An 11213-nucleotide genomic window follows, 5' to 3' on the forward strand; every position below is an offset into this window, starting at 1 on the left:
GAATACAATAAATTTCAGAGAAAAGACAATGAAATTAATTAGACTCTGATGGGAAAAATTCTTCCTGATTCAGTGATCATCCACTGGAAATTAACAAGTCACAAGTATTGCTATTTGAAGGAAAACGAAGACTTTAACCCCCGTTTTTCTAAAAGCTTACTTCTCCATTTTCTTGGAGTTTAGTCTTCCAAAACAAACCAATCAAAGTATTGGAGATTTTATTTTATTATGTTTAGGAGAAAACAGTCAAGTCTTTCTAGTAGCTGTTAAGCTTTCATCAACTATTCCTAACACAATGTGAATATGGACTAAATTCAACCATCAGCAGACAGAAACACATCCAATAGCAAAGGACACTGAGCTTCACAGTTAGTGTTAACTCAAATCATGGGACCAATTTGTGTATGTGAATAGATGCAATCCCAGTGACATTTTTGCCCTTGAGTATTTTGAGCCTTGTTTTAGAATCGCACTTTGTAGATCAGTGAAAAACGTTACCATCCAGCCAGTTGAAAAACCCATGACCATCAATACAAGAAAGACTTTTAGTGTTATTTAGCATAAGACAGCATCAAGGGGTCTGGCTTTCTTGTTGGAAGCTCTTTTGAATGGAATGATCAGTTAGTATATACTTTTTGTCCTTCGGTATTATGCAATGTACAACTGGCCCAGTGGGACAATTTAATACATAGTTTGCCAGTTGCACATTTTTCAAGTTGGCCACGTGTATCTTTGGCAAGTCCCAAGTCTCCTTTCAACTTCTTTTAGACTCTCTTTTTTGCCACCGCTGTAGCCAAGCCTGAAGGCTCTCAAGACGACCATGGGTCATTGCTATCCTACAGAGAGTAGGCTTTGAGAAATACCTTGATAAGCCTTAGTTCAATCTTTAAAGATTGCTAAAATGCTAATGGTAGAATTTCAGGCTTTGTGGCGGTAGGATGAAAGGATATTTCTGAGCAAAAGATTTTCCAGTCATCCCTTAAAGCTCCGATGCATAAAGGTGGCATTGTTTAGATAAGTTGGTAAATTACGCCAGATTTCAATTTTCCTCCATGTAAAGTGGAGGGAAGTGAATAAGAACTAGAATGATATTTAAGAATTGTTAAAAGCCTGTGTAATTGCCGACTGTAACCTATAGAAAAAGTGAATGTGGAAGGAGAATACTTTCCTGAGTAGAATGAAAACCAAGGCTCTTCCTTTTCTTGTAATTAACACACAAATTCATTCTTCCTTTCATTTGGTGTGTGTGTGTGTGTGTGTGTGATCTGTGAGCCAGGCCATGTATCACACAATTTTTCACATCATGTCATTTGCCCCTTTGGAGATGAATATTCCTAACAGGAATTATAGTCAAAGTATTTATCAATCAATAAACCATAGATACAGGTCAGCCAAACAGGACCCTGAGGAAAGCAATGGAACTGGGTCTAGGACACCCTTGACTGTGCTAAGTATTCATTCGTGGGAAAGAAAAGGTGGAGGATCAGATAGGGGAGGATCTGGGGTGGCCACCTGGAGTAGGAAACTATTTACCAATTAGCCTGGGAAATGATTTAGCTTTTAAATAATTAATACTGGTTGTCATGTTGGCTATGATGAATGTCAGATCTGATTTTCAATTTCCCCACTCTGCAAAGGACATTCTCTGGAAAATCAAATAACTGTCTCAAGGTCAACCCAACAGAAAGTGGAAGTCTTGAGTTGGTAACTCCTTTTAGTTTTTCACTGCAAAGTTCACCAAGATTCCAAAGTTCTTGTTCTGCACCATTATGGTGACTGTAGAGGTGTCCTCACATTCACCTCAACATACTCCAGGCTGGCCCACTATTTCTTTACCAAAATGGGGAGGAAAGGTTCCAGCATCTACTTTAAATATTAGGAAAGTTGCCAGATTAAGCAAGTAAACATGCAGATCGCTCTTAAATCTGAACTTCAGGTAAATGACACATAATGCATTTGTCTATTTTTAACAAATTGCATGGGACATATATTAAGAAATTATTCAATGTTTATCTGAAATTCTATTGTAATTAGATAACTTGTATTTTATCTGGCAATCCTAAGCAAGGTGGGGTGGGGGTGGGGATGTGGAGAGTCTCACAGGAATACTATGATGTTTCAAATACCAAGATATTGCAATCTATAGAAACATTGTGTGTTCTAAGAACTCCCATTTCCCAGTTGATGATCTCAGCTGCAGTCAGAATACTTCTAATTTGACTTCTAGATCCTAGATGGAAGCTTGGCTTTGAAGCTGGGGAACTGAGCCCACAGGGCGTGTCCTCATCTCAGAAGCACATGGGAATGACTCCCTTCCTGAAGGCCAGCTTGGTTAGCATGCTGCAAGTCTCATGGTTTCTCAGATGCAGTTGTAATTCCTGTAGCACTCCCACCCCAGCCAGATGGTATTTATTAGAACACATTGCTTTTGAAAAGCAAACTGCATCTTAATTAAAGGTTGGCCATCCAAAGCCTGTTTGTAAATGAGAAAAATTAAGCAACTACTATGAACAGGACAGTGTGTCACTTCTGATGGTGAGAACACCACTATCTAACATGGTTGAGGGTCTCCTATATTTCTAGCCTCCCAGGAGTCTGCATCCGAGTGCTCTGCTGCACAGCAAATATAAATGAGCAGTGATGCCAAACTGCATAGCAGGAGTCACTTTCAGAGCACCCTGTCGGGCTGTCTTCAGTTTTAATCACTCCTTCGCAGACTGCTGCCCAAACACAATGCCTGGGTGGGGGCTTAATAAGGTTGTTTTCTGTCCCCAAAGTAACCCGCTATCCATGCTGATGAGTCCGTTTCTGGGGCCAGGTGGATGCTGGGAGAATTTAGCCTTTGCCTTGCCTCTGTACCAAGAATGAAGAACTGGTGGAAAATAGCAACCCTTTCTCCAGAGACGCAGGTTCTTAATGTAGGTTCTTGGAGCAGGAAACGCCCGCCCTCACCAAAGGAGTCCATGAAAAGGATTCAGGGTGTCCCTGAATTGGAAAGGAAAAAAAGCATATATTTTTATTTTTGCTAACTTCTAACTAAATGTTAGCTAGTACTGCCTTCAATTCAAATACAGGCAACCCAACACAATTTTATCAGCAGCATGTGACTTTGCTATCTATAGAAATCACAGAAATTTTCATATTAAATTGTAATTTTGTTATACGACATCTTGAAATAGACTCATTCCTATCTGGAGACTGTAACAATGATTAGATTCACTTCTATATCTTGCCATTTAATAGAAGCACATATGGAAATACATCAATTTGTAAAATTATTTAGATGAATTATTTTATGCAATTTACTTTCCTTATAACTCCATTTTTATTTTAGGCATGAGAAATCATTATATTACAATAAACTTTGAAGACCTCACACTGAGATAAACCAGACATAAAAGGACAAATATCATATGATTCAATTTATATTGTACATGGAACATACAAATCCATAGGTAGTAAATAGAAGGTGGATGGCCAGGGGAGAAGTGAACAATGAATTATTATTTATTGAGGACAGAGTTTCAGTTTGGCAAGATGATAGAAGTTGTGGAAATGGACAGTGTTGATGGTTTATGTACATTAGTACATAAAATTTACTTATGTATAATAGACACTTAAAAATGGTCAAAATGGTAACTTTTAGGTTGTGTGTATTTTATTACAATTTTTAAAAATCTGTAGGAACAGCACAAGGATTTTCTCACCACATTTAAAAACCCATACTACTCTGGAAAAGAGTTCATGGGTCTCACCGGAAGAATTTGTGGCAGAACCCAGGGCTAAGAACATTTGGTTCCGGAGCAGCCAGCAGTCCTGATGCCTGGCACACCATCTGGAGTCTGTCCTGCCTTGAGGACTCTTGTCTCTCTCTTCAGGGAGCAGCTGGAATGCCCTGCCTCTGTGGCCCCTGTTCTGTTTCCAGGGCTGGCCTGGGGATACAATCCATCCCTCCAAACATCCTTCTGATATTCCAGAAGAAACTTGCTGCCTGCCAGTAGTCCATGGCCTTGTTTTTTGTTTAATTGAAAGGTTATTTTGGCAAGTTTCAGAGAGGATTTAAACCATCTTGGCACCAACCTGAGACTTGCTTCTTGCTGCAATACAGAAACTTGCTCTATGAGTCAGTATGACTTAATATTTTGACCACATACATTGATGTATATCTCAGGATAGCTGTCTCCCATTTCATATAACATTGCATGCTTTTACTGCACCCTCTGAAACCTCTCAAACACTTTGAAGATGAAGAACTAAGACTCACAAGAGTCAAGCAAAATTCTTGGACCCCTAAGTGTTTGTATCTCACATTTTCCTGCAGTGACTTTTCTTCTAAGGAGTACAGGACTGCATTAAATGAAGATCACATTTTGAAGAATTTGGCTTTGAAAACAGGGAACTAACTAAGCAAAGGTTGTCAGAACTGTAGAGCTGGAAGGGCCCAACCCAGCTAGCGCATCCGGCCTGTGTGAGGCCCAGAGAGGTCCTGGAGCGGCCCTGAAGCCAGAGCCTCTTTCCCTACGTTCTGACATCAGCTTGAGGGTTGGTCGAAGCTTCTGCTTTGCTTATGTTACCTAATCTGGTTTCTTCCTCAGTCCTAGAGATAGAGGGGTCAGGGAAGAGACTCTGCATTTGGAATAAAGGCCTGTACCTGGAACCCCACAGACCTCATTTGACATCAAAACATGATAATCACTGTGCCAAGCTCCTGATGTGCATCATCTCAGTCATTCTGAAACTTGCATCATTCATGAATTCCATTTATAATCTTTACCATATTTAAACGTTATTAGTATTATAATCTATCTAATTTTTTCTTTTAAAGAAATCTATTTTTAAGTTTACTGAGAGCAAATTTTCTTATCACCACTGTAAATAAACAAACAGCAACCATAATATTAATCCAATAAACCATTTATTAATTTCCATTTCAGTACTGCTGCCTGAACCCATCTCCTCTTCCCTTCTCCTCTCCCCTCACATAGATACACATAAACGTACATGTATATCTGTATACAATTTAAGGTAAACAAAAAAGAAAGAAAAAATTTTAGATAAGTTATGCACAGACTTGAACACAAATGGAACATGTAGGGCCAGAAGTGCCCAGACACCTAGAGGTCCCTTGAGTCTGGGACAAACTCACCAGATCCACCTTAAGAGGTGTCCTCTGAGGTTCCAGGAGGTTCCCCTAAAGAAATGACCTGAACTTCCCCCACTAGGGCCTCCTGCGCTTGAGCAAAGCATCGCTCTCCCTCTACAGCTTCTTCAGAGCTGCAGGAAGCCTAACACAGAGCAGAAATGCAGGTTGCTGGTGCTTCCTGCCAACAGAGGTCTCAGGAAAAGGGAGAACCTTAAGAAATCGGAGGAGGCAGGGAAAGATTAGGATTCGCCATGGGGAGATGCTGCTCCCTCACTCAGGACCTGAAGAGTTCCCAGGCTTTGCATGTATCTGAGAGGGCAGGGAGGCTTGAAGAAGCACAGGGATAAAAGATGGCAAAGGACATCATTTAGGTGGCGCATGACTGTGAGTCAGTTCCCTCGCTGCCTCTTATCTCCTGTGGGCGGAAAGGAAAGGCTGATGGGAAGGCCAGATTGCAGCCCAGCCGGGGCCTGCTTCTCATCGCTGGCAAACCACTTCCTCAGGCTCCCTGGAGCTCAGCACATCTGGCAACCTGGTGGGCTTTTTCTTAAGGACTCGGAAAACACAAACACAGATGCACGCGTGCAGGCGTGTGTGATCTATAAATGCACTGAGAAGTGCTGATGGGAATTCAGACTTGTTCTGTGGCCCTGAACAAGCTAGTGCCCTCTCTGGGCCTCAGTTTTCTTGGGGTGTAGGATTATGGAGGGGAGTCAAAGCTAGTTGATGGCTAAGAACTCTTTTTTTTTTCTTATAACAAAAAATCATAATATTATGGGTGATGCTCTCAGAAAAAAATACAGAAACACACAGAAAGCACAGAGAAATAATTATGAATATTGCTGTTATGGAAGCCAAGTTTCACAAGGTCTCCACATTAAGAAAAATCCAGCTAAATAGCAGGTTATCAATTATCAGACAAAAAGATGAAGTTATACATATTGAAAGCTATATTTATTTGCTCCAATGAATGAGTTTAATCTGAAGCTATATATTAGAGATCACACCAATAGTGGCCTTGTTTCTTTTGCACTGTACTGTGCTTCTAAAAATTGAGCAAATATTTTAATAGCAGAAGATTTTTCCCTAAAGTTTCTATACCCATCTCTTCACAAAATTCCATAGATGCAGCCACAATCTGTGGGCTGTTCATCCTATCTTGTAACCTCCTAAATCCAGATATTTGAATTTGAGATTGTATTTTACATAAAAAACTCTGGACGTCCAAGGCAGAAAAGGAAATGTCCCTGCTGGAAATGTCACTGTCATCCCAGGTGACTGACACTAAGCCTAGCAACAGTTTGGCCATCCCAGCCTAGTCTTGCTGACCATGAGCAAGGCTTGATGCACAGCAGCTGTCTGAACCCTTTGCAGAAGTGGCTGCCCTGTCTCTTACAGGCAAGCATCAGCCATGAGGGCTGGAGCCCATATGTTTCCCAGAAATAGTCCCACCTCCCATTTGATCCGCATGTCCTGCTGAACCTCCACAGCACCTCCTGCCATCGGGGGGCTTTTCAATTTCTTCTGCCCTGGGACTTTTTCCAATGTGTGAAATAGCTTTCTCTTTTTTTCTGCAGAGGTTTCCTATGCTTGGTGAAAGGGTTTTTGCCAGGTGGAGGCTTTTGCAAAAATGGCTTCTCAGTTAAGCCTTTTCCCTCTGGATCTTTCAAGATCCCATCAACTTAGCTGGTCTTCATTGTTGGCTTCTATCTTCAACTTGCTGCAAAGGGCCAGAGGGAGACAGAAGGGGCCACAGCCAGAGAGGGTTTCCAGAGGAGTAAAATTGGGTCTGATCCTAGTTCTACAGCTGGAAATGACAAAAAGAAGGAGGAACTCACGTCAGCTGCAGAGGTAGGAAGATACCAGGCATGTTGGGGAGCAGAAATGGAGAGCTGCTATGCACATGTATTTTAGGGGAGTATTGGTAAGGACTGCTAAGACAGGAAGGGCCCACAGGGCAGAGGATTATGAATGCCCTGATACAATTCAAACTGTCCTGAGTTCAAGGAGAGCCATTAGAGTCTCAGAGCCTGAGAATGAAATGGGTTGATCTATATTTTACAAACAGCAATGGATTGATTTGGAAGAGATACAAGAGACAAGAGAAACAGAGAGAAAACAAAAGCACAAGTCCGCACTAGAGACAAAAGGCTGAGCTGTGTGGCAGCAGTGTGACTGGAGGTGGCAGCCAAAGTGAATCTGATGTGAGGACACTTCTGTGGGCTCATGTATCAAATGAGGAGCAGGTGGAGCTGATGTCCCTGTGCCCTGGCTCTGAGAAATGGTGCCTCCAGGAAGACGGAAGACAGACAGATTTCAGAGAAAAAAGCAATGAGTCTGTTTTTGCATTTAGGGGAGAAATTAGTGTGCAAAGCAGAGTTGTTGGGGTTTGTGGGATCCCGTTCACACAGTTCATTTGTGGATAAGTATGGTTTTCTAATACATTAAAGGTCTATATATTCTGGTGGATAGACCAACTCTGGTATGAAAGAAAAACCCCTTTCTTTCTGTCTTTGCTGCTTGGGAAAATTCTATCCAACTTTTGGTGCTTGGCTGGAATGTGCTCTCTTTTGGCAGAACTACAACCTTTCACGCAGTTCCCTCATGTTTTTGTCTCACAGTAACCACAGTCCTGCAGAGCTGAAACTCACGGTCTCATCGCTTTCCCCACGGATGACAGGTACATTAATTTAACCTTCAATTCTTCCACCCGGCATAGTGTTTAATAGTGTTTAAGTCACTAAAAGTTGAAGAGAAAATATATAATGTTGTTTGTAACTTTCTTGCAGGTTTATATCTATGGCACTCGGAAACCCAAAGAATCATTTCAGATCACACAACTGACTTAATTCAGATCCCTGGTACACCTCTCCTTACCTTTCTCCCTGAGTTAGCACCATTTCAGGTCATACTTTTGTATATCATCCAATCCCATCCCTAAAGTACTGTACAGTATGTAGCTACCAGTGGAAATTTCCCCATTGGGGAAATCTCTTTATTTTACAAAACTGAGGGTTAAAGAGGAGAAGGATCTATTTAAGGTTTTATCATTTATTTTGTTTGTGCATTTATTTGACTTGCATCCATTAATACTTCCTGTGTGTCCAGTCCCTTGAACCAGACCAAGGCCAGACAAAGAGCCACATACTCCACCCCAGACTCCTAGGACAGTGCTTTTTCCCTTGTCCCACCCCATCTGGCAGAAGGGATTTTCATAATTTCTGCCCACATTCTGCGTGCACAGGTGACTTGAACCCTTAGTGTCACAAAATTAACATCTTTTCACTTTAATAAAGCAGCTGTGTTTCCACCCCATCTTGTGCTTCCCTTCTCTATACAACATACTTGGAGAGCACCACTAATTTCAGTGTCTGGCTTCCAGAGCCAGACGTCAAAACAGCTACCTTTCATCTCAGGTTTGTAACACAGAAAACCTTCAATATTGGGAACAGATAGCCTTGGAGGTGGGTTCATATCTCTCAGCAAGATTGCTGTAACTTAACTCTCCAGCACCCGATCAAGGCCCTCTCTCTGCCTCCTAGGTATTTTAATACAAATGTTCCTTTCATTTGACTGATTGAAGGTCTCCAACCTGCAATAAATGAAACATCTGATCCCCTTGAATCCAAATCACTTTTTCTTTGATTTTCTTTTACTTCTATTTCTTCATCCTTTGTTCTACAGCTCGAATCAAATTTCCCTTTAGAAATTGAAAGAATGTGTGTAGGTTTTTCCTGCCTATTTTTTTAAAAACTAAACTCTAGTGCAACTGCTGGCTCGTGGACTAGAATATTAAGATCAAATTCAATGGCAGACTGTCTCCAGCAATGTGCTCTGTGTGGAATTGTCCCTCCCAGTGTGGGCAATGGCTGTACAAATTAGCTTCTGTGTACTAGTCACCGAAGCCAGCCTCCCAAGTAACCCTTAGGCTTGAGAGAAAATAAGACCAAAGAGCTTTTCTCCTGTGAAAAAAACTAAGTTATCCAAACACAAAGACCTACATGTTAGCATCTGGCTCTGGAGTTGAGTGTTTAATTGCCTGTGTAATGACTCAGCCCATCCACATGGTATTGAGTTCTTCAATACCATGTCAAGTATTAGGCGAGAAGTAATCAGTTAGTTGCTGGAATGACAGTGTGCATATCAGTCATTTTAAAAGGCAAACAGGGTCTATGAGAAGCTAGTAAAACTGACTGTGTGTTTATTTCTCTGATTGTGCCCTGGGTCCACAGTTATGCTATTAATCCACTCATTGGTGTTGGTCTTGCATTTGGGTGGATTGAACCATAGGGAATAGGATGATTATTACATACTGGTAAAGTTATCTCCCTCCTTAAAGTGACAGAAAGTATTGTCCCTTAAGGGTTGTGATGGTTAGTCTTGATTATCAACTTAATTGAAACGGAAAACACTTAAGAAATTATTAAATTAGTAAATATTTCTTAGTATGTCTGTGAGGGTTTCCAGAAACAATTGAATTATGAGAGCTCTAACTTCATGAATTCAGTAAGCCATTGATGAGATTACTGAGAAGTGATGGAGATTTAAGAGAAGGGAATCTAGCTGAAGGTAGTAGGTGATGGGGGCATTATCTTTGAGGCTATATTTCATCCCCAGACCCTTCTCTCTGTGGTCCTTTCCCTTTAAATCTGCTTTCTGACTGCCATGGAGTAAACAGTGTTCCTCTTCTGGGACCTTTCATGCAATATTTCTGCCTTGGAACCAGCTAACCATGGATAGAAACCTCTGAAACCAAGTAAATGAGCCAAGTAAATCTTTCATCTTGAAAATTACGCGTGGCAGATGTTTTGTTCCAGCAATAAGGAAGTGACTAATATGGGGATAATTGAGTAATTATCAAAAAACAATAACAGAAACCTGTTATACTCTGCCATGGTCTGAATGTCTGTCCTCCCAAAATTCATAAATTGAAATCTTACCAAAGTGATGGTATCAACAGGTGGGATCTTTGGAAGGTGACTAAGTCCCTAAGTGCCCTTAGACAAGAGACCTGAAGGAGCTTATTTTCCCCTGCCATCATGTTGAGGTTGAGGCAAGAAGTTATCATCTCTGAGGAGCTGGTCCTCGTCAGACACCAAATCTGCCAACAGCTTTATATTGAACTTCTAAACTTCTACAACTAGGAGAAATAAATTTTCATTGTTTATATGTGGGGTAGTGAATGCATCTTGTTAGAGTAGCCCAGACAGACTAAAACACACTCCCTAACCTTTGACTTGCTACTGCCTTAGGGATGTTAGCTTTCCTGAGCCTCTGCACAGTTTCTGGCCTCAAGGAGCCCTCCACTGATGGCTTTGCCTCTCAGTTACCTACTCATGGTACCCACAGTCTGCTTAGTCCTCTCCCACAGAGTTTGTCATTTGACCCAGAGGAAAAAGTCAGAAGTGATGGTTTATCCACCTGAGAATGAGTTACAAAATACTGTGGCTTCAGCTTGAATGTGTTCTCTGTTTCTTTTGTTCCTCTCCACACTACTTTCCTTCCTTGAATGTCTTGCTCCAGGGAGAGCAAACTGCTGTGTTGTGAACTATCTAATGGAGAGGCCCACGTGAAGAGGATCTAAAACCTCTAGGAAATAGTGAGGGAATAAAGTCCTCTAGACAACAGTCATGTAAGCCTAGATGTAGATTCTCTAGCCCAAGTTGGGGCTTATAATGACTGAAACCTCAGCTGACAACTTGACTGCAACCTTGTTAGTGACCCAGGACCACCCTCCTAAGTTGCTTCTAGATTCTGAGCCCTCAGGAACTGCACGAGTCAAACATGATTTTTTATTTAAAGACACAAAGTTCAAATACCATTATGTAATGGTAAACAACTTAGGAACCATGCAAACTGGCTTCAGGGTTTTCTGAGAAGTTCTTGGTCAGCCTACTCAAGCTGAGTGGTAAGAAGTACTTGTTGCTTCCTTGTGTTTTCAGTTTCCCTTTTTAAGAAAGATTCCTAACTTTCAAATGAACATGTGGCTGCCTAGAATAAACACTACATTGTTCAGCTTCCCTTGCAGCTAGCTGTGATTATGTGACTATATTCTGGTCAGTGGGCTGAA

General features: G+C 41.3%; 1 long non-coding RNA gene across 1 annotated transcript; it reads left to right on the forward strand.

Moving 5' to 3' along the window:
• Positions 1–7764: 7764 nt before the first annotated feature.
• On the forward strand, positions 7765–8458 carry LOC134475600 (uncharacterized). Its single transcript, XR_010046782.1, has 2 exons — positions 7765–7823; positions 7933–8458. It is a non-coding gene; the product is annotated as an uncharacterized LOC134475600 (long non-coding RNA).
• Positions 8459–11213: the final 2755 nt, after the last annotated feature.

Source organism: Cavia porcellus, unplaced genomic scaffold (genome assembly GCF_034190915.1).
Source record: "Cavia porcellus strain 051 isolate PalLab524CR breed Dunkin Hartley unplaced genomic scaffold, mCavPor4.1 scaffold_4, whole genome shotgun sequence".
NCBI classification, from domain to species: domain Eukaryota; kingdom Metazoa; phylum Chordata; class Mammalia; order Rodentia; family Caviidae; genus Cavia; species Cavia porcellus.